The sequence below is a fragment of the Anser anser genome (assembly GCF_964211835.1).
Source record: "Anser anser genome assembly, chromosome: 9".
Lineage (NCBI taxonomy): Eukaryota > Metazoa > Chordata > Aves > Anseriformes > Anatidae > Anser > Anser anser.
This window is the reverse complement of record NC_139729.1, coordinates 22,135,665-22,157,916: the sequence shown is the minus strand read 5'-3', so window position 1 is coordinate 22,157,916 and position 22,252 is coordinate 22,135,665. Positions and strand designations below refer to the sequence as shown.

The 22,252-nt window shown below is 38.9% G+C and overlaps 1 protein-coding gene across 2 annotated transcripts in view; it reads left to right on the top strand.

Moving 5' to 3' along the window:
- The window catches only part of LOC310904396 (uncharacterized protein), a 126,335-nt gene extending 104,083 nt beyond the window's left edge, over positions 1 to 22,252 (top strand). For both annotated transcript variants that reach the window (XR_014588294.1, XR_014588295.1), the window contains one exon: positions 1 to 22,252. This exon is cut by the window's left edge and continues 6,211 nt beyond it. The gene's annotated coding sequence lies outside the window, so the exon portion shown is untranslated.

The window sequence follows — 22,252 nt, the reverse complement described above, 5'->3', positions numbered from 1 at the left end:
TTGTATTAATGCAATTTATTTACTGTGAAATGTTCGCATTATTGAATCCTGTTTTTCTACCAGCTGGTCATACTGTGAAAAGCAAACCATCAAGCTTAAATAAATAAAACAATACCATTGTGCTGGTAACTCAGAAAGTAGGCTATTCTGTGTAATGGAAATGCAAATATGGATGCAGTTGTTATTTCATGGATAAATGGAACTTACAGCAAGGTGGTGCAATGCTTTTCCCCTCTTTTCTTCATGCGGTTGTTAGGTCACATACTAATCCATCCTTTGTTTGCCATATACCATACATTTAAGCACACTGCTGTTATAGAAAAGTGGAATTTCAAACGCGCTTATGAACATTTCTTATTTGACCCAGTGGTTTGGTGACCAGGGGTTGAGGTATTGAATTACCAAAGGCCTCCAAAAGTTAGTTCACAGACACAGACTCAGCTGAAGATTACTTGAGATAGTAGCTGGTTTCCTGGGGGTCTCTTTCTCCTGTATTCTCAGTGCAGTGTACTTTGCAGGCAGCTCTCAGCACTCCAGACTAGCCAACATCTATGCATCTTACTGTGTCCTCTATTTTTGCTCTCATTTCAAGGTTCAAGAATTATATTAATTAAGATTAAGAATGAATGTATAACCAGAAAAACAGAAGATTACTTTCCAATAAACGTTTTTTAGTTTCTAACAGACCAGTGAATATTTTGCCAACCTTTTCTTTTTTTCTCTTTTCTTTTTTCTTTTCTTTTCTTTTTTCTTTTTGTTTCGTTTCATCTCCTTTTCTTTTTTTCTTTTTTTCTTTTTTTTTCTTTTCTTCATTTCATTTCATTTATTTCATTTCATTTCATTTTCTCACAATGAGGTGTGTAGTCGAAGTTCAGGGGGAGATGAGGGATTCTAGGTTGGAGGGAGTGGTAATATCAGAAGAAAAGGATGGCAAAATCCAATGTAGCTGGAGGGGGCACATCACTCTTGGGGGGCAGGAGCTGAGGCAGGCTTCTGAGCCACAAAGCAGTGTAAAATGGGGTAGTGGAAGCATGGGTTTGATGGTTATCATGGTAACCCTACTTTAATACTTCTAATATGTACCCTGACCTTGAAGAAAGGGATCTGTGTACAGAACCTTGTCTGCTTGCTTCCCTGACTTTGCAGCTCTCAGATGCATGGTAGACCTGCTTGAACAAGCAGCTGCTTATCCTTGGTGCTTATCCAAGGCAACTAAAACTGAAACTTCTGCGGATCACCTTTCACATTAAATCTGTTTTCCTCAGGAAATAAATTCTCACTTCAGCTTGGCCTGTGCTATATAAGTATACAAATCAAGACATTTTTCTGATTGAAAGGGCACACCAAGGCTATTAATACCATGCTTGTGCAGAATAAAGAGAGATAACCAAGATTTTATTTTGCAGAGCTCAAAACTGATAATGCACACCACTCAAAGAGAACTGTTTTTCCAATGCAGCACACCTTCATCAGCACTTACTCAGGGAACTAGCGCTTTTTTATATTTTTAGTGACATTTATGAGGGTTACCACTAAAAGATGTAAAGGCAGGATTCAGTTCCTGTATTGAGGCTACAGTATTTGAAAATTATCTGACAAACTATACTAAAGCTATCTCAAAGATCTGTATGAGGATGGCAACAGATTATCATTTCAATCCAGAGTTAAAGCTGAAATGAAAAAGGAAATTCCAAAATAGCTTCCAACCTAGGACTTTTATGCTTCTCTCCTGAATAGCTTTGAATTTGAATTTCATTAATCCTTCTGTATAGTCTGATTCTGCTCCTTTGTAAATGACAGAAAACTTTCCATTAGTTTCTGTGAGGTGTCATGGGCAAGGTCAAACATGTGACTGAGCATTTACAGCATCGAGGTAGGAGAAGTCATGATTCACAGGTGGATGATATGGTAATACATAGTACCCTAAGGGAGTGCTGAGCACCTGGAGAACGGCGTTCGGCAGGGCATGTCCTGCTGTGCAGCTGGGGCTGTCCCGTCTGAGGGCATGGCAGCACGCTGTGTGTATACACCCACATCAGCTTTACACAAACCCCCCTGGCCCAAGACAGCGCTCTGTGCAGTGGCTCTGCAAGCACAGCACGCAGAAGGAGGTGGGGTGAATGAGGCTGTGCTGGGTTCTGTGTTGCAGAATGAAGCCTGAACTATTTCAACCTCCTCTTGGCCCTCCTAGGCACCTGAATGGCTCATACCTGTGAGATGATTATTTCAAAATTCTGTTTCTTCTCTATATTCTATAAAGGGTTTTCTTTAATTCATATAGTAGTACCACCACTGTTACAAGGCACTTCTCCTTTCATACTTGTTAAATAATCCTTTCCAAGTTGGAGGTAAGAAGGTCTTTATTTCCAGGAGATGAAAGGAGGATATAGTCCTGTCATACGGATCATGTTTGCTTGCCTGTCTGGAATTTTTATTACAATGCCAGGTCCTCCACTGAGCAAAAGAAATGACAGGGAAAGACTGACCAGCGTTCTCTGGTGCTTGCTTGAGGTCCTAAGCCTTTAAATATTTCAAGCAGCATCTCTGGCTCAGAATGAAAATGAACACGGGAAAACATGGACTGAGTTTTTCAGGACGGGATTTGTGGGAAGAGCTTTAGAGATGAGATTTATCAGGGTATGGGATAGCTTTCTGGTGAAAGGTGATAGCAAATTAACCTGAATCTAGTACTCAAATATATGGCAAGAAGCGATTCCAGAGAGTTATGGCAATAAGCAAAGTAGCTTATGGGTCTTTTTCATCTGGACAGTTTGGGAATGAGTCTGTGATTGGTTTCACAGTGCAGTCTGCAGCTGGCAAGCAAGGAGAGAGAAAAAAAAAAAAGTGAATATTTGCTTTTAAAAATGTTCCAAGTATTTTGTACTCTGGCCACTATGTCATCCTATTCTCCATGTACACACTATTACTATATAAGCTGAGTTGCCCACTTACCCTATAGTGCTATGGAAACAAATTTAATTGTAGAAAAAAACAACAGCAGCTTGGAGGTGGTGGCAACAAAGTAGGGGACAAAAGCAGAAAGGAAGAGGGTAAGAAAGGCAGAACAAAACAGTTCATCTCATCACTCCCCTCGCTGCCATAAGAGCAATCAGCTCAAGAGAACATTTTTTTCAGGCTGTGTTCAATCTGCTTCAGTTTTAAATGTCTCAAGTGATAGGGAATATATCCTCACTACTTACGGAGAAGTTAGAGTGTGTCAGTTCAAACCAATAAATATCTGGTTTGACGGTGACATTTACAAGTTGCCTGCTCCGCTGAGCTCAGTGCGCAAGTTAACAGCTCACATTCTAAAGTCAGTTCCTTAATTATCTTGTCTTCCCCCCCAAAGATTTGTCAGGAAGCCTGATGATGATATCCCAGATAGATGTGCTATACCAGTGAAGCATGGTTTTGACTTTGACAAGCTTTCTGGGTTACTGAAGATGCCTTGCATGGTAGGAGGAAGTGACTCAGCAGTCGCTCCAGTGCTTGTTCTTCCCACCCTGATAAGATTATCCTTAAACGTGTTACCTTGAGGGGTTATTCAAGCTTCTCATCATACATTCAGCAGAAAAGAAAAGAAGAAAAAAAAATCTTCCCCCAAACAATGTTCTGTATTATTGAAGGCAGTTTGAGGAAAAGATCTAGTATGTAGGACAGGGTAGAATATAAATTAACATGGAAAGGACAAAAGGAAGTTTAACACAGTGAATGGAATCCAGAATTTGTTTCATAATGAAATTCTTGCCTCTTAAATAGACCTGTGCTTTTCCCTTCTTCATAGATTTTTCCACTAAAAAATTTTATTAGCAGTCATGAGGCAAGGGAGAGAACAGACCAAAAGACCCTACTGCTATGTGATTTCACATATTTTTATCTCTCCTTCATGAAAAATTATGGAAGGGAAATAGATAGAAATTTTAGGCTCGTAGAATGATACCTTGTGTTTATGTAGAAATTAATTCCTATTCCTTCCAATGTAAATCCTTATGATCTCATCAAATTAATGTATTAAAAATCATGATAAAAATACCTTTTCATGCAAAACACTCAAATATAAAATGTAAACTAATTCTCAGAAAAAAACAGTCTGAATGAAGTCTGCATTAAACCTATTCTGTGGATGATTATTTGTCAAGGATGAAACCTTGACAAATTTTCTTGTTCATATCTACAACCACCTACAGTGTCACAATAATAAAATCCTCAAGCCCTCCACCTTACTGTCTGCAACCATGGAAAAGAAATTAGAGAGAGTAAAATTTAGAACTGAAATATAGTCTGATTTTGTTAAAGTATTTTACTCCTGAGCCCTAGAAGGGAAAAAACAAACCAGCAAACAAGCAAAAAAAAAATGAAAATAAAAATAAAAAATCAGTATGTTCTTCGGCAGAATAATTGCCTCCTGGATAAGAGAAGCAGAAGGGGACATCTATATTTGCCCTAGTAAAGCTGCAGAACATCCATACAAAGAACCTGAGGAAATATGTACTAGTGCTAATCAGTGCTACTACTGAGATGGCTGCAAATATGCTTTCCTAAGAGATCTAATACTGTGCTCTAAAGGTAGGAAGGTATTTCAGTCAGAGATCTGTCAGTTCCTTCATTAAATTAAATGATGGACGTCTATACTCATGTAAAATCTGCAGTGTACATTAAACTATCAAGGGTAACAGCATTCTTGAAGCCAGAATTAAGATTCAAAATGATCCCGATAAATTGGAATGATGGTCAGAATTCAATGAGATGACATTCAAAGTGGACAAGTGCCAATGTACTAGATAAAATGGGAATTCTCCGGCCAGACAGTACTATCACCAGAGAAGAATTGAGCTAAAGTGCCTGTCAGTGGTGTAGTGTTGTTGCAGAAGCATAAATCTCATTTGGTTGTATGTTAGCAATGTCATATATGAAACATGAGGAGTGATTATTCCTTGGTACTTGGCACTCTGGAGCCTGATCCAGAGAATTTCATTCAGGCTTATCTTATTTTGACAAAAAAAAATAAAAAAATAAAAAAAATAAAAAAAAAGGATGTGGAGGTAAATTGGCAAGAATTGAAGAGAAGAATTGGCAAGAACGTCAGGAGTCAAACATTTCTGAGTAAAGAGAATAAATTGGAGCTTTAAAAATATTTTTTAAATATTAAAATTAAATAATAATTTGATAATTAAATTAAATAATTTAATAATTAAAATTTCAAGGACTCTAATTTTTGGTTGGTTATTGAACTGGCGGACAGACAAGACATAGACATTAAGCATGAATGATGGGTTAGAGGGCTCCTTGTCTGGAACAGCATGTGGCAGTGATGGGGCTGCTCCTAGGTGTCCAGATCAGACAGGGACAAGGGAAGAGCCAAGGGAAGTCTGACTGAAAAGTCATTTTTAATCTTTATTTTTTTAATACAATAACTTGTTGAGACCGTAAGGGTTTATCTTGGAAGAAAACAAAAGTATTTTCTGTATATATACAGGCAGGAATAAGTGGAGCCAAGGGAAGAGGCTTTGGCCCTTCCAGCTCCCACTCACCTTAATACCAGTCCCTCCAGTCCACCAAGGTGAGACCGTGCTGGGAGGATGCAAGGGGCCGTGCTCCAATTTATTCTTTTTACTCAGAAGCAGATGAGAAGAGCCAACAGAGGTACAGGTACCTCGAGGTGTTCACCATAAAAATGCATACTGGACACAGTTCCTTTAATTTGAGGTAAACACAAGGTTAAACAAACATCAGTCGAGGTTAAAGGCTACCGAGTCCTTTCTCAGTACAAGATGAGAGGACTAACTCTGTTCTTGACACCCTTCCAATTATGCTGCAATCACATACAGGATTAAAGCATAGCCTGCAACCTATAGCCTAAGGTGAAATGATGAATATAATTATCCTGAAGTAAATAAAGCCAACAGACGTTTCTAAGAGACAAGGACACTTGAGATACTGAGAGTACATGACCGTGTATGTTTTTAAGATGTATTACGTTAAGCATCTAAAGATGCAACTGAGGACAGAACTCTGCTTAGGGCCTGGAAGACTTAAGATTGTAATATCCTTATTTTACTTAAAAGGTACTTAAAAAGGCTTTTAAAAACAAACTGTAGCAAATGCAAGATAAGAACTGTAATCCAGGCCTTGTTCAGGACATAGTTCTGTACAATTTTTTGCTTCTGAAAAATGCCATGGCACTTGTACAGAGCAACAGGAAGCTAAAAAATGGAACTGGCATTAATCATACATTATTCTCCACTTCAAATGTCCAAAAAAAAAAAAATCTACATTATTCACAAGGTTTGACACTTGCCTTAATGATCAAACAAAGCCTATTCTTTCTTTTTCAAGACTCAGCCTACAAAACCTCTCTCATTACTGCTAAGGGCAAGACACAAGAATTATGATAGCATCCGAACTCCTCCAACGATAAGCTCCACACAATTCTCTTCAGCCATCATTCCCCGCACTTCTGACACACAATATAGGCTGAGAGATTTAGATGCTGAATCCCATGTAATGCTGTTAACCACAGTAACAAAGTAACTCTGCTGACATATTTTAAAGCATTTTCAGTCACAGTTAATAAAGCTAGGCAGTCTTTACTGGATTTAAAAAAAAACCATGCTTGAGCTAACATTACAGGGTTGGGGTTTTCCTTTCATTTTTCAAAAAAGGATGATTTATGTATTTAATGGAAGCACTGACTGACAATCAGAAAGCCTGTACCCTCAGTGGTGAAAATGAAAATGCTATCTGTCTTTAGATCTAAGCGAATTACAGAACGTAATTCCTATGGGATCTTATAATTGGATACTTATGGTGGATTTGGAAACACAACATTCAGCATGCACCTGTTTTAGTAGCGGTCATAACCGATGGATGCTAAGCCAGAAGGAATTGAATGGCAACATGGAAACATACGTAGAATTTTCCATAGAATTTGCTAACAGATAGCATCTCAGTATTCTGGTCTTACTGAAAAACTATGGGGCTGACTACCTAACCACCATTAATCTGGAAATATCCCTAGCTTTTGGTAGAATTTTTGAAAAAAAAATCCTGTCCTGGGCGTCTTAATGTTTTATGCAAAACTGTCTGGGATGAGCAAGTTTGTGGTCCTTGTTAATTAATCTTTTCAAATGCATCATAATGGTAAGTATGAAATGAATATTAGCAGCCTTTATTTTGTCCTGCTCCACCTCTGAGTGAGTAGCACACTGTTGTTCATGAAACAAAAAGTAAGATTGGGAATCCCTTGTCCAGAAAAAGGAAAATTGTTAAGAGAAAAGAGAAGGCCAGGGAGCGATTCAGACTCCTAGGAAAATAAAATAATAGAATGTTATGGGGAAAGGTCGAAGAATGAGTGACTAAACGGCAACGGAGAATAAAAGGGTAGGATACATTCACAGCTGCCATCTGAAATACATGTGCTTGCTTTTTCTGCTGAGAAAAAGACTCTAGCTTAGCCAGAAGTTAAACTGCTAGCATTTATCTCTCTCTTGCATCAAGAGAGAGGTCCAAGCAGTATTTATGATGTACATGTCGGTGTTTTACGCTATGTGTGTTACATCAGTGCTACAGTTCATTACTGGGGCACTGCCAGATGTGCTACAACAGGAGGTGTTCAGTTCATTACCTGGGAGCCCTCTGCAAGCCCTTCCTCCAATTAAGGCTTAGTGCATTATTTAAGGGTCTGATCCAGGCTCTGGTGCTGCCTGGTGAGTGCTGCTGATGCCAACTGCTTCAGGGCTAGCGATGGCAGTCCTGACAGGAGTTTCTGCCAAGTTTGGTGTGGATGAAATTTTTCTATAGAACTGTGTGCTGGAAGTCCCTCTCCACAGCATTTGCTGCCTACATTTATCCTCTTTTCTCTTTATTCCTTTTATCTTGATGTTGTCTCTCACAGCCACAGAGCTAGGTGACCTTCCATCAAGGCCCAGGCCCTGAGGAAAGGACGCTGCATACTGCACTGTCTCTATACATATAGGGCCCTGGTACCACAAAAAATACATCCAAAGAACTACATGGAAGCTTCTGTCTTTCCACTGTAGAGTAGTCCTGACAGCGGTTGTTTCATAGCAGCATTTGTGGACAAAGTACATTTTAGAAAGCAAAACAGATATTTTGAACAAAAACAATTACATTTTTGGCAAAAATAAACCACCTTCTCTCCAAAAAAAACAGCTTTGGGAGCAATGCAACTGCTTCTTCCTGGAGGCCTCCCTATTTTTGGTCAAGTTTCTATCTCCTGGCAAGAGGTTTTGAACAAGATATAACAATCTCATCTCATTTCAAAGCTTTTCCCACAGAAAACATGTTGCTTGGTCTTGTTAATGAATCTAATTAAGTCAGAATCTGCAGGAAAAAATGTAGCCGAGAAGAATTGAAAACAATTCTTTTCACACCACCTACTGAAAAAAAAGATCATTTTTAAAATAGAGAAAGCAACAATGCAACGGGGTTGTCAGAGATGCTTGTAGTTATAAAACCCCCATAGCCATACACTTCACAGTCCATGTACAGCAACAGCAAGCCACAAGGCAAAGAAAACGAGGCTATTTTTTTGAAAACAATTCACCCTCAGCACTGGTAGTGAAGCTGTCCATACCTTACCTAGAGCAAAGAGAATTGTTTTTGGTTTAATGCATGCTCGCTCGCTCTGACTGGTTGCCAAACTCAGCCTCAGAGGTGCCATTGGCACCTCTGCCCTGTGAGAGGACGGAGGAAAGGCACAGTGGCTACAACTAATTCTCTCCTCAGCTCTGCCCAACAGCACGTGCAGACTTAGCCTGTGATATGGCTGTATTTGGCCCAGTATTTGGATGGTTTTTAACTTCTTTCCCTTGGTCAAGTGGAGCTTCAGCACCCTGTAGCCAGTATTTAAATATGTTCACCTGCTTCTACCCTAACCATTTAGTACATCGGCTTTTCACAGAATGTGCTGTCCTTTTTTAGGTGTTTGCTTTTTTATAAAACCACTCAAATTACGTGTAGAGAGATACTGACTGATAAATTAGGAGCTCAACCGACTGCTTCTTTTTCCTTTATTTTGTATCATCTTCTCCCTTCTCATGGTGCAAGAAACATCAGCACCACCCAGAGCTTGAATGCCATCCCACTGAGCAGGGAGCATTAGTCAGTAATGGGAATTTAGATATTTAAGCATAACATCTAAAATAACACTATAATACCTGAAGGGGTATTCTCCAATTCTTAGGATTAAGTACAGATAATTCAAGTATTCTTTTAAACGGACTGAAATAGTAATTATTCCTTTAATTGAGATTCCATTTGTAGCAAACCATGTTTAAATTTTCATGAAGAAATCAAGTGTGAGAGGGAGCATTCATACCCGCCTTGTTTGTGGGCCAGCAGTAAGTTCAGTTTATCAGTAAAGTATACAAATACAAACTAAACCAGCACATTTACCAGAAGAACACTTTTTGTTTTTTCTGAGCTCAAAGAAACCAGAAATTAAGGGAAAAAAAGAAAGTAAAAGTAGTATTAAATTTGAAATTTGAGACATTAAATTATAAGATTTTTCTCTCTGCCGAAGGTAGAAACTCAACACAAAAAAAAAAAAATAATAACAACAGAAATCTGACACAGGTTGCCACTTCTTTACACATTCACTCAACTAAATCATTCTTTGTGCTTTGATCATTTTTAGGAGCAAAGTAGTTTTCTTTCTAAAGATCTAAAGAGGACCATCTGTCGGGCAGGGAACATGGGGAACACTTTGACATGTCTCTCCACAAGTTGGTACCCAAACTTTTTTGCCTTGAGCAACAAAGGACTGGATAGAGAGGGTTCATGGAAATAATTGCAGAATGTTACAGCTACTCGCTCTTTCAATGCTAGTTTAACCTGTAGCCTGCAGGATTCCTGTTTATTTAAGATCTCTGAGTGTCTGCATTACTCTTGTCAGCAGGGGTTAAAGACACATAAGAACAAGGAAGAACAGAAATTCACAACCTTTGTGAGCCAACCTCATCTGCCCATCAACCCAGCTTTGCTCAGATCTTGTGGCCTAAAGAATGAGTGCAGGAACTCCTACCACGGAACTTAATGCCAAGGAAATAGAAATCCTTCCTAACAACATCAGAGGGCCTTGCTACCTACCAACCTTTATCTCTATTGAAACAAATTTTATCACGGGAGTTTTGCTCCCCAACCCACCAACTTAATCTCATGTCACTGTTCAAGGTGCCCAGGCATACTAAGCAGCTGTGGTAAGTCCTTTCACCTGTCTGCTTGTGGTCTCTGTGCATATTTGGCATTTATTTTCAAAGTATTTGTAAATGAAGAACATGTGCTTGTATAGAGCCTGATATAATGTGGCCCTGATTTCATTTGAGTTTACCAAAGTACAAAGAAATAACTAGAGGGATCCTACATTTCAGAGATGCAGATAAGGGTTGAAATCCGAAGTACAAATGCCAGTCCTAATTTCTGCCAGTATATTTGTTTCTTAGCTTTTCTTTTCTTTAAGACACAGTCAAAATTGTCTCCTACTGTAGTGTTTAGAAGAAACCAAGCAAATAAGCCCAGCTTTTTACAACCGGAGAAAGTATGCCCTATAAAAGAAAAGCGATTTATATTGAAACAAGGAACCAAATTCAGATGATTATTCTTGCGAGAGCACAATGATGTGCTTCCAGGAGATTATTTACTTTCTGAAATATTTTGTAGAAAGTGTATTATGGTCATATTCACAACTGGCCTCAGAGAAGGACATGGATTTGGAGCTTGTTCAGAGTAATTTAATCAATCTTACACAAAAAAACAACAGCCAACCATTATGGCCCAAGTCAATACTAAAATGATTTCCCAAAACTCATTACAGAGTCACTTTCAGGAAACAACTGGTAGCTCCAGAACTCTGAGGCTCAACTATAAAACTATAAATTTAATTTTCTTTAAGGTCTGTAAATGAGAATAAAAAAAAAAAAAAAGGTGTACTGCAATTTCCTTTTAATGAAGGAAATGTGTATTGGATGGCATGCCATTTTATTTCAAATATATCCTCTGTTTTTAAGGTGAATTAATGTATTTGGTGGGGTTGTTATCATATCATATTGACTAGACATATAAACAAAACTCATTTTGTTTTAAGAAAATAAACACATGGCATAAATTTAATCTGCCTGCCTGCCTACCAGATGGAGAAAAGAACAGGGCCAAGTCACTGATAGAGTAACTGTTTAATCACATCAGCTTGTTGTTGACTTACTTATAAATACAAATAAGTCCACTTGTTTGTCCAAGTTCCCTTGGGAATTCATCGTATTTTCTCCTAATTTCTGAAAATGCATGGAAGTTAATTCTTTATTCACAGTTTAGATAGATACATGATTTGATCATGAGATGATGAGGAAATAACAACTTTATTACTGCTGGCTCATTTGGATACCTGTAACATGACTATGCTCGAGAGCTAAATTGTTCCTTGTCATAAACCAAGTCCACCACCAATTAAGTAGAGAAGTCTCATGTAATAGTTCTGTTGAACTTGTATTATAAACGTTATAAATATATCATAAGTAATTCAAAACAATTTCACAGATAATGACACATCAACAAGATGTTTACTCGGGAACAATCAATGGATGTTTTGACACTGCCCTCACAAGATAAGAACTCAGTCAATACCAATAGGTACATCCGATTTTGGCTCCTTTTTGGACAGTTTTTCTCCTATTAAAATCAATCAACTCATTCTTCTGTGGGGTAAAAGAATACTCAGAGCAGCAAAGAATGGTAAGAGTTTGAAAATATCTGATGATGGTTACGGAATGGGGAAGGTGGTAGAGCTCCTGTAGCACTACTGACTTGAGGAAACGCTACCTGTAAAAAAGGCAAATTCTACCTTTCCCTACAAGCAGTGTGACATCCTGTCTAGTTGTTTATATCACTGTGGTGTCATTGATTTGATCTACCTAAGCGATCCTCCTATGTTCTACAAATCAGACAAATAAGACTCAGGGGAAATATTAGGAAACAAGAGAAGGAGAGACGTTTTGGAGAGGACAGATGGGATCATAAAGCAATAAATAAATACATTTGTCCAGGACTGCAGGAATGGATGGACCTGCCTACTGTTACATGTGTTCAGGAACATTCTGTGTATTTTTAAATTTCATGATTTATTTGTGAGTTTTATCTACAATCTCTCTCCTTTTATTCTCTTCTTTCCTTCTTTTGGTGGGGGGTGAAAGGATAGAAAAGTGGCAGGGAGGACAGGGACAAGGAACAAGGAGATAAAGTGAGCCAAACATACTCTGCCCCAGAGTGGTGCAGAGACTGAAAAACCAGAATATCTGTTGTCCTGGTGGCTTGTTTGACTTCTTTCTGACTGTGGCCCTTTATCAACCATGGAGCTTTATTCAAGACTAGAAAGGGCTGCATATTTGGATTTGCTTGGCAGGTAACCATTCTTACTCTGCCTGTTAATCCAGCAGAAAAAGTCACTGATCTCCTGTGAGAAGAAACACCAAAGAGATGAGTCAGAAGGCCATTGATCAGATCCAAAAAAGGCAAGATCCAAAAAAATATGGTGAGATGCCTAAATCCAAATACATAATCCTGTGTCCTTCCCTCTCTCCGCTAAACATTTTTACTCGGGAAGTGCTTGAAATGCAGATGGGCCTCCCTGTTCATCTTGAAAACACAGGCATCTAAAGAAGAATTAGTATCATTTACACCAGTACTATTTATCAGAAAGGTTCTCGGATCAAAAACTGGATTCAGTCTCCCAGCACTACTGCCAGTGTGTACGTGAGTTATACTTGGATATCCTGGCATCTTCCAGCTTGACACACGTGAGGGGTACCTGGACATCCTGATCACTGCACAGCTGCAGTGCGTGAATTGGGCACCTCATCTGGATTTCTGTTAATTTGGAAACTTTCTGTTAATCAAACTCTTTTAGCCTCCCAGGTAAATCCACACTTCAGCTGGTGATCCCATCATCGTGCAGATTTGGTGGTTTGTTTATTTTGCTTTGCTTTGCTTTGTTTTGTTTTGTGTTGAGGGAGCTGAGGTTCTTTGAAAGGAAAGGCACAGATGCTTCTTTGTCTCCCCAGGCTCTCGAGTTGGTGTCGGGTACAGGTGTCACCTCTCGGCCCTGCATAGCACCCCTGATAAATGGGACTCCTGCTCTCCAGCAGCACCGTGCTGTTCGCTCAGCATGCTGGCTGCCCCCAGTAGCAATTCTCAGCCACTCAGTTTGTGTCCTGATGGTGCAGGGAACCCCAGGCCTCACCACAGCTCTGTATTCATCCCTGGCAGCTGGTCCGGAGAGGTGGGAGCTGCAGGGAATGAGCCAGTGCCTGGCTCCGACTGTTTGAGTCCGATAGGCGAGAAGAGGAGCCCTGCTTTGGACCCTCTGCTGTTGGTCTTCAGCTAACGTAAATCAGCCCCAGCCTTTTGGCACTGGTGGAAACGAGCTGCTTCACGCCACTTATAATTTCGTCTTGTTTACTCGCTGCATCCTAACAACAGCCAGGCACAAAACCAGTCGACTGGGGACATCATATACAAAGGCTTTATACTCTTAATTTTTTGTTTGTTTAAAGACTAACAAAGAGGAAGACTTTAAGTTCTGACGAGAAAGCTAGGCCCCTGAACACTTAGCACTAATAAGGTGCTTTTCAGTTTCGAAATGCTTTACAAACATTAATTAATTATTCCTTTCAACAACACTTGGTTATTTTCTGTTACTAGAGAGCATGTTTACCAAGTTAGCTCCATTCGTGCACAGCACGTTGTTGGCAGCAGGCAGGAGCATAAATTGATCTACAACCACATGCTGTAATTTGCAGCAGATTTGCTTCACCAGACACCATCAGCACAGCTCCAGAGGCAGCTCGGAGGAGTGACCGCTCCTCCCCACGTCCTATGGTGGCGATAAGCTTTACCTTCCCCACTACACTGACTGGAAATACAAAATCTGTTTGCTGCACCACTCGGCCAACTCCACTGAAATGTATGTCAAATGGCATCTTCCAGCTTGACACAAAAAAAAAATAAAAAAATAAAAAAAAATTTTGTTGTGTGTCGTACCAGAATACCCATTAAAATACAGAAATAGCATGGAGAATAGGCAGATTCCTAATAAAACACAAAAATGACATTGCCCCCAGGATTTCCTGCATGCAGCAGTTATTAAAGATTCAAAATACTCCTGTTGTCTGTCAGGATGTCGCCAATAACTATCACATAACCATAACATCATATGTTATGGGGAACATAACCAGAGTGCAGGGCTGGGGGCTCACCACCCTGCTCTGCTCAAGTCGCACCAAAGACCTGAACCAGTGCCTGGCTGCCCCCAGGCACAGCCCTAAGCACTGAGTTCTTTATTTTCACCTTCCTCTCCCTTTAAAATGTACGCTAAAGGATGGAAATGCTTTCTGGCAAAAGTTGTGTCTAAAGCAATGTGTTTCCACTGGAAATGGCTGCCTCAGTGAACTGTGACAGAATAGTGGCTATTGCTACAGGCCAGATAATACCTCCACAATTGAAAACAGGGTCTTGGGGAGTGTTAAGCTATCACTTTTTAATTAGTGCTGACTAAAATTTTTCCAGTGATCAGGTTTCTGGCATTTAAAGCTGGAAAGTATCAAGCTGACCATAAACTTTGGTGGACATCAAGAACAGCTGTTGGTCCATTCCCTGCCCACCTCCTGTGCCAGAAATCCCACCGTGGGTTTCCAGGTCTTGGATAACAAGGAGCATGGAGGCGAATATCACATACCCACTACATCTGGCTTCACTGAGCATTCCCAGCAGCTTGCTCTGCACATGACTTCTGCCTGCACTAAGGTGGCTCTGTCTGCATCCTTTCTTCAAGCTCCCTATTGCTCTGCTCAGCTTTAGACCATGTAATCAGACAGAAATCAGTGACATTGCTTAATGTCACGGGCTCTCTACAAATTCATAGAATCATTATGGTTGGAAAAGACCTCCAAGATCATCTGGTCCAACCATCCCCCTACCCCCAATACCACCCACTAAACCATGTCCCTAAGTACCATAAATTGAAACTGTGGAATCTGGAACTAACTCTTGCAATACAACCTCCATCACAGAACAGAAATTGTAAGGAGCACCCAGCTTCAATACTCCAAGACATGAAGAATAATTTATTTCCCATCTTTAGGCTTGTTTGTATTAAAAACTTTTTGTCTGCAGGTAGAGCTGCATTGGGAATTTGCCATGGAAAGTAGCTATATTGGCAAAAGCATCTTATTATATAGATCCCTAAACAGAGGGGGAAAAAAAAAAAGGCAAATAGATTCTTTTTACCTGTATAACTGTATCTATACCTGGGCTTTTGTCAACACAGCTATTTTCTCACAGTCCTACTCAGTAAAGCTTTCTAGTGCATGAAAGGCCTGAGATTGGTTACTGAGTATTATATTCTACATGGGTGTTTACAGTTTCCAGCATCTCTTCTGAAAGAATTTCACTACAAGTAATACACGAGTATTTACTGGAATCAGGCAGATGAAATTCAGCCTATTTACAGTCTGAATAGTTTAAGACGTGCTCTGGGATTCTTTGATGGTTTGTTTAGGAAGGAAACAAAAATCCCTCCTGCTGATGGGTTCTAATTCACCTCCATCTATGCTCGGTACAAAGAAGCAGTGAGGTAATCACACACACTTCTGCCGTCTGCTCTGCAAATACACTGAGCTTTCATTTGAGAAAATGGCACATTGCACAGTGATGCAAACAAAAGATTTGAGATTATATTCATTCATTCCAAACCAAACACAATAGTCATTTCTTCTCTGAAGTGTGAAGAAACAAGAAGGCCTTTCTATTTAATGAAATATGAGCATCTCCAGCTATAGAAATAAAGTGTAATTTTAATCTAAAAGTAGAAATTTCAGTTTCTGATATACGGCTATATTTCTGCTTCAGATTTAGGGAGGTTGCACGCAGCTACCATTTTTCTGCATATTAATAGTCATTGCATAAAATTATTTAAAAATATGTCTTATTCTAAAATGTATCTTTTTAATTGCTATATGCACAGAGATATCAATATATTTTACATTGATATACTGTAAAATAGTTATATGTTAGAAACACAGTAACTGCGGTGATAACATACGTGATTTCAGCATAAATGTAAGAGTATCCCAGACATATTCCAAGACGTTCCATGCAGCAAATACTTTCACATTTATGCAAAGGATACCAATGAATAATGTGCAGGAGACTTATCAATGTCTTTCCTACAGAGGAAGAGACATGCTAGGGTAGTGGTTCATTTCATCCAGTAACCAATCTCTGATGCTAGCCAGAACCAGATGTTCTAGAGGAAATACAAAATCCACATGACGAACGTGGAATTAAATGGTTGCAATTAAAATGCATTTCCAGTACTCACCAGGAAAATATTTGGCTCATGCTGTGAAACATAAGGGAGTTTTATCCCTTTCTGGAAGTGGGATTAACAGCCCCTGCCCCCAAACTCATTCTAAATTATTCACCCGTGGATGTTCTCTATATTCAAAATAACCCCAAGTTTTAGACTTTTGCTGTGCTTTTAGCCCCTGTTACACTGCTGGCAATAAAAAACACAAACTAATTTTAAATACATAAAAATGTCCTTTTTTCCCACTTTTTGAATGCATTGCCTACTTTTTGAATATTGCCTACAGTCACTTGAGAAATGCAGCCAATTAATACTGTCTTCATTGCAATAAATTTTGTACAAAAGCATCCAAACCTAACAGCAATTTTCAACAATGTAAAAGTATGAATTCCTTATGCCATGGAAAAGGCTGTTTTGTTGTTATTGTTTTATATATATATATATATATGTATATAGGAACCAAGGAAGACCTAGTCCTTGCCTCTTGCGAATCTGTGGGAGAACAGAGCAGGAAAGAGGAAAATACGAAACATGTTCCCTCTTGCACTCTTCAGAATGAGGGTGTTGGATGTGTTTGCAACACAACCAGTTGAAGCCGATTGGCACCAAGCCCTGACAAGCTCCCTGTCGAATAAAGTGTCTTTCAATACAAAAATCTAATCGGCGGAACTTGCTTGATATATTCCAAATGTAAAACATGTTAAACATCTTAGGCACTGACTATTTGAAAAGGATCATTATTCACAGACTCCTAATCAAAGCTTCATTTCGTGTCATTATTTGTTTGGTTTTACATGTTTCCTGCTTGCTTGAATGAAAATGTCTGTTGTTGGAAATTGTCACAGCTAGCTCAGAGAAGATAGGCAAGGAGTTGTGCTGCAGTCAGAAAAGCCCAGACATAATGGGTTCGGTCTTCATTATTATTATTACTATTATTATTATTATTATTGTTCTTGCTCTTTTTTTTGTTTGTTTGTTTGTTTGTTTGTAAAAGTCTGCAATGTTTACTAGATTGTAAATTATTGATTTATTTTGTTGATTTACTTTACTGGAAATTGAAGCTATCTGAAAGCTAAATACAGCCTCACTTAAAATAATTATGGTGATGGTGGCTATAAAGATTCAGATTCAGATAATTGTATTTGTTTGACATGTACACTGTAAGTCAAAAATATATCCCTCTTCTGCCACAGATACTCTCTACAGAGAGTAAATGTGACTGAAACCATATGTATTTCATTAAGAGTTGCAGCTTCTCTGCCTATGAAGTTGTAAGGTGATAGGTACAGGAAACACTGACAAGGAAACTTTTGGGGCTCTCCTGGCTTGCCTGTAGGGGGGCATCTCCCCCTCGTTGCTGCTGGGGCTGCAGGAAGTTTAAGCCAGTAAGTGGGAACACCATAACCTCCCTATGTTCCTAGCAAGAACAGATTTTGAAGGGACAAGCATCCGGGCAGAATACCTGGAAGCCTGACACCAAGCCTGCAGTGGCACGGAGCATAGACCGCAGCACGGAGACCTCCCCTGTGCCTCCCTGGAGGCAAAGATCATGTCTTGGAGTTTCAGAGATGTTCTCAGGGCTTTCCCAGAGAAAGAGGAATTTGACTTTTGGTATCTGTTTTCTGGAGATGAAAATACACCACTGCAGATTTTGATCTCGGGATCAAATGTTGAACAATCACTTCTAGAGCAGGATGCAGATGATCTGAATAAAAGCTCGAGTTCTGTCACAGATGCACAAGAGATTTTGATGTGCTCACTCCTGATGTTGATATTCCGGCTAACTTTTAAGCTGACCAGGTGGGATACCTATAGAAGGAAGTACCTGGGCTGTTCCTGCATGCTGGACAGGCCCCACAGGTGAGGCCTCGAGGTTTCAGAGCCTGCAGCTCTAAGCATCTATCACTCCCAAGGCTTTCAGTCTCTCTCCTGTTAAACTGAGCACATGAAAACCCTGACCCCAAGCTGAATACAGATCCTTTCCATCCCAGGTCCTTGCCTAATGAAATCAATATTCTGGTCAGCTCCACCACTAGAAAAAACAGCTGCAGTATGCAGGGGAACATATTTTGTTTTCCCAGCTCCATGTGCTGGTGTTTCACAAATGAAATTTTCTCTGACTTTCAGGCTATATAGAGTCTTGAAATTAAAATGAAATGTAATTGTCAATGAATGGAAAGTATTACTTTTTGGCCAGCTCTATTTGTACATATAAAATATCCTAGACATCTCAAAGTTTCTCTAATGCCATCTCAAATTATTTTCCTTTATTATTTTATCAAGATCTGCAAAGCCAGCTGCTTAGGGGTTTTCAGTGCCCAAATTCCCTCTCATTATTCCATTTGATACTCAGATCCCTTGAGCAGCACTGAAAAATTACTAAGCCTTAATATCTGTGCAAGAATCCAAACAATAGCTACAATGAAGAAACTGATCTTGGCACTAAAAACCAATGAATATGTAAGACAAATTGTATCTGGAGAGAGTAAACACATTAAAATAGGCTACCAGTAGCATCTTTCAAAAGATATACAATGTAAGCCACGTACTCCTCAATAGCTCAAGGGGCTTATAGTCAATAAATTTAACAGGCTGCAACCAAAACAGTCAAAGCTAAAGTACAGTATGTAAATGCAAGCTAGAGTGCTCTCTTCTTTTCAACCTTAGGACAGAGTTAATAGAGGGGAAATGACAAAATACATAAAAAGGAAAACACGGGATTTGACAGAATATGTTTTTTCTTTTAACTTCAAGGCAAACTACCAGACTATTTTGGTTTACAGATAAATCAAACAAAGAACTTTTATCAGTTTGCATGAAAGTCTCATTTTCAGCATTGGAAAGATTAAGCTTCGGAGCCTTATTCCGTGTGTGCACATGGGGGATTACAAGGGAAGTACTGTAAATAATGACCTTGTCGAAGACAGATTAGCTTCACTGATTATATGGTAAAATAGTTTTGCTTTCTGCACTGATGGATTAAAATATCCATTGGCGGTTTCTGTAAACTAGTAAAGCACGTGGTTATTCAGGGTAATAGGGTAATGGCAGTAGCAGTATCTGACAGCCCCATTGCTGCCTTTTGACATTATTCATGGTATTCTGATCCTCAGTCTGGGGAGTTGGATCCTCAGCGTTGCCAGATGTGTTTGCAGTGGCTCAGTGTTTATGTGACAAAAAACATTTCCTTTAGGAATTCCCTTTATTTTACAGTTACAAGGTCACACTAAATGCAAATGTATTGGATCCACCTTGTCCTTATGTTTATATTCCTTTGAAGTCAAATTTTCAAGACCTATCTCTGACTTTTCCCAGTTGACTAAGAGCACATACAGGCTGATTTCTCACTAACTTACCCCCAATATTGACATTTACACTTGTTTAAGATATCAGTAAAATTGAAGTACCTGGACTATTCCCACTGAGATTCTCTTTTCTCATTTTTTTCTCTTATTTTGCCATCTCTAAAAAAGCTCTCAGGAGGAACATGGAAACAGTATACGTAGGATGATTAAGACCCTGGATATGACAGGCTCTATGCTCTGTCTTAATGGTGACTAAGAGAGAGAAAAATCTGGCCTCCAGAGAGGCAGAGCACAAAATGCTATGGAGGTTCTTGCAGCCCAAGTTGTTATCTTAATACAGAAAGCAACAGCCAGGCACTCCTTCTCTGCGTGAGAAGTTCAGGGTTTCACAACACACTCTAACTTGCTTACTTTCCCAAACAAGACGAAAACAAATCCACCAGAAATTGTCAGCTACCTGTCACCGCACCCATAAAATGGTAAGATATCAAAAAATCCTGCTTACCCTGGGGATACCATTTCAAAGTCTGTACATACACAGTGCAGGACGGCGACAGAAGCTCACTTGGCTTACTTGTGCAGAGTAACATCTAATGTAAAGTAACTGGATAAAAATTAAAGTCAATTTGGTTCACAATGCTCCTGTGTAAAGGACAGCACAGCACAAACAAATGTAGTTTATCGAGGAAGTCTTGGCTTACACTAGACGGATTCTTCACACAAAGCAAAGAAACCAGGGTTTTATAGTGGCTTGTAACAGTTTTGTTACATTAGCAAAATTGGTTAATGTTTAATTATATTGAATTGAGAAAGATTTAAAAGTCCTAGATTCCGACTTCCTAAATTATTTCAACTACAGATGCACTATGTTAAGACTTTTCTTGAACAATATGATCTATCAAATCTATTAAGCTGTGTGAAGTGGAGCCTGGATTTCTGTTCTAAATTCATGTTAGTGGAAAATAAAATAAGTAGAGAGGAAAGAGAGGATTGTACTGTGGATTTTTTTTTTTTTTGGTGTTGGGTTTTGTTGTTGTTTTGTTGTTGTTGTTTTTGAAAGTATAGCACAAAAATTGTTTTAGACAGGTCTATGAAAGGTGATCACCAAAACTGGTCATTCAAAACTGGTCTTCAAAAAGGCTGTTAACCCTACCGATGGGTATTTGTAACATTTCTTAGCCTGTGTATGTACTGCAGTTTGTGACTGCTGTGTAATGGGGCTGTAGCCAAACAATATGTAAACCAGTCACATCGAGCAATAGTAGCAGTCTGTCTTCAGAAACACAGAGCACAGTTCAAGCTACAAAATACATCCAGAATGTTGAAAAAACAAGGAGGTTAACTTATGCTGAACTCAGCACTGCTCTAGCTGGTTTAAAACCTCAGCTGTATTTACATTGAAATGCTGAAATGGTGGAGACAAAAAAACTTGAGCCTCAGCTCTGGCTGTGCGTGCAAGTAATTTGGAGAAAAAAAGAAAAAAGTGCTCAAAAAATAGGCTGTATACCCTCGATCAAAGGAGAGGTATCTGGACATGCACAGGGTATAGTAGAGGAGCTCTTGATGTAGAAAGGCTTTAATAGGTAGCCACCCAAGGAAGGCAACAGACTAATCACAGAGTCCAATGAAAACAGAAATCTTTCAACAGACAAAACCAACCCCTTTTGTGTTTTTTCTGTAGCTGAGAGAACTTTATCTCTTGTAGATAATGAAAAATACACATCCAGTATGATAAATATACATCAGCATATAGCTAGCAATTCACTTTTTCTGGTAATTACATTTTCTCTCTGTTAGTTCTCTTTGTTTCTCTAACAGTCATCCCATGGATATTTTCATGAAGACATTCATGAGAATAGAGAATGCACTGTCTTGTAGAGACAGGAGAAGAAAAAAGTTTCTGAAGGCTATATTCACCATACCGTGCCCAAGGGACTTCATGTACCGTCTAACTGCGCTGACTGATTTTAGCAGGAAAAGGCAAAATCAAATGTGTATCCACAAACTGGGAGATAGATAAGAGGCTGTTGTGCTTTCAGACTGCATTAAAAAAATGGAAGACTAATTGCTTTTGCTTTTCTTTACTATTTCTTAAGAGTCTTTGAGAAAACACTGATTTTCCCTTTAGTGCACTTTTCCCGAAGTTTAATTTTCCAATGGCTTGGGGTCTCTGAGAGCCTCTTTTAAAACTCTGGTGACAATTTCGCATTCTGGAAGGAATTTGAACATGTTATTGCATGGTCCAAAATATATCAACTGCTATAGATTATATAACAAATATAGTTTAACATAAAAAATGGTGTCATTACATGTATAAAACCAGAAACTTAAAAAAAAAACAACTACATTTTTTAATATAAACTCATTTGTCAACTCCACTTCAATAAAGAAAAAATATTTTAATTATTTTAAATATGACCATAATAGTTTCCTCATGAAAGACTTTTCATGAAAGTATAGGAAAGAATTCAGTATTATAGTATTCTGAATATTAAGCAATCATCATTTCTAATTACAGCTAGGCAGTATTTGAAGTGTATGGGATCTGTCTTTACTTTTTCTGATCTTC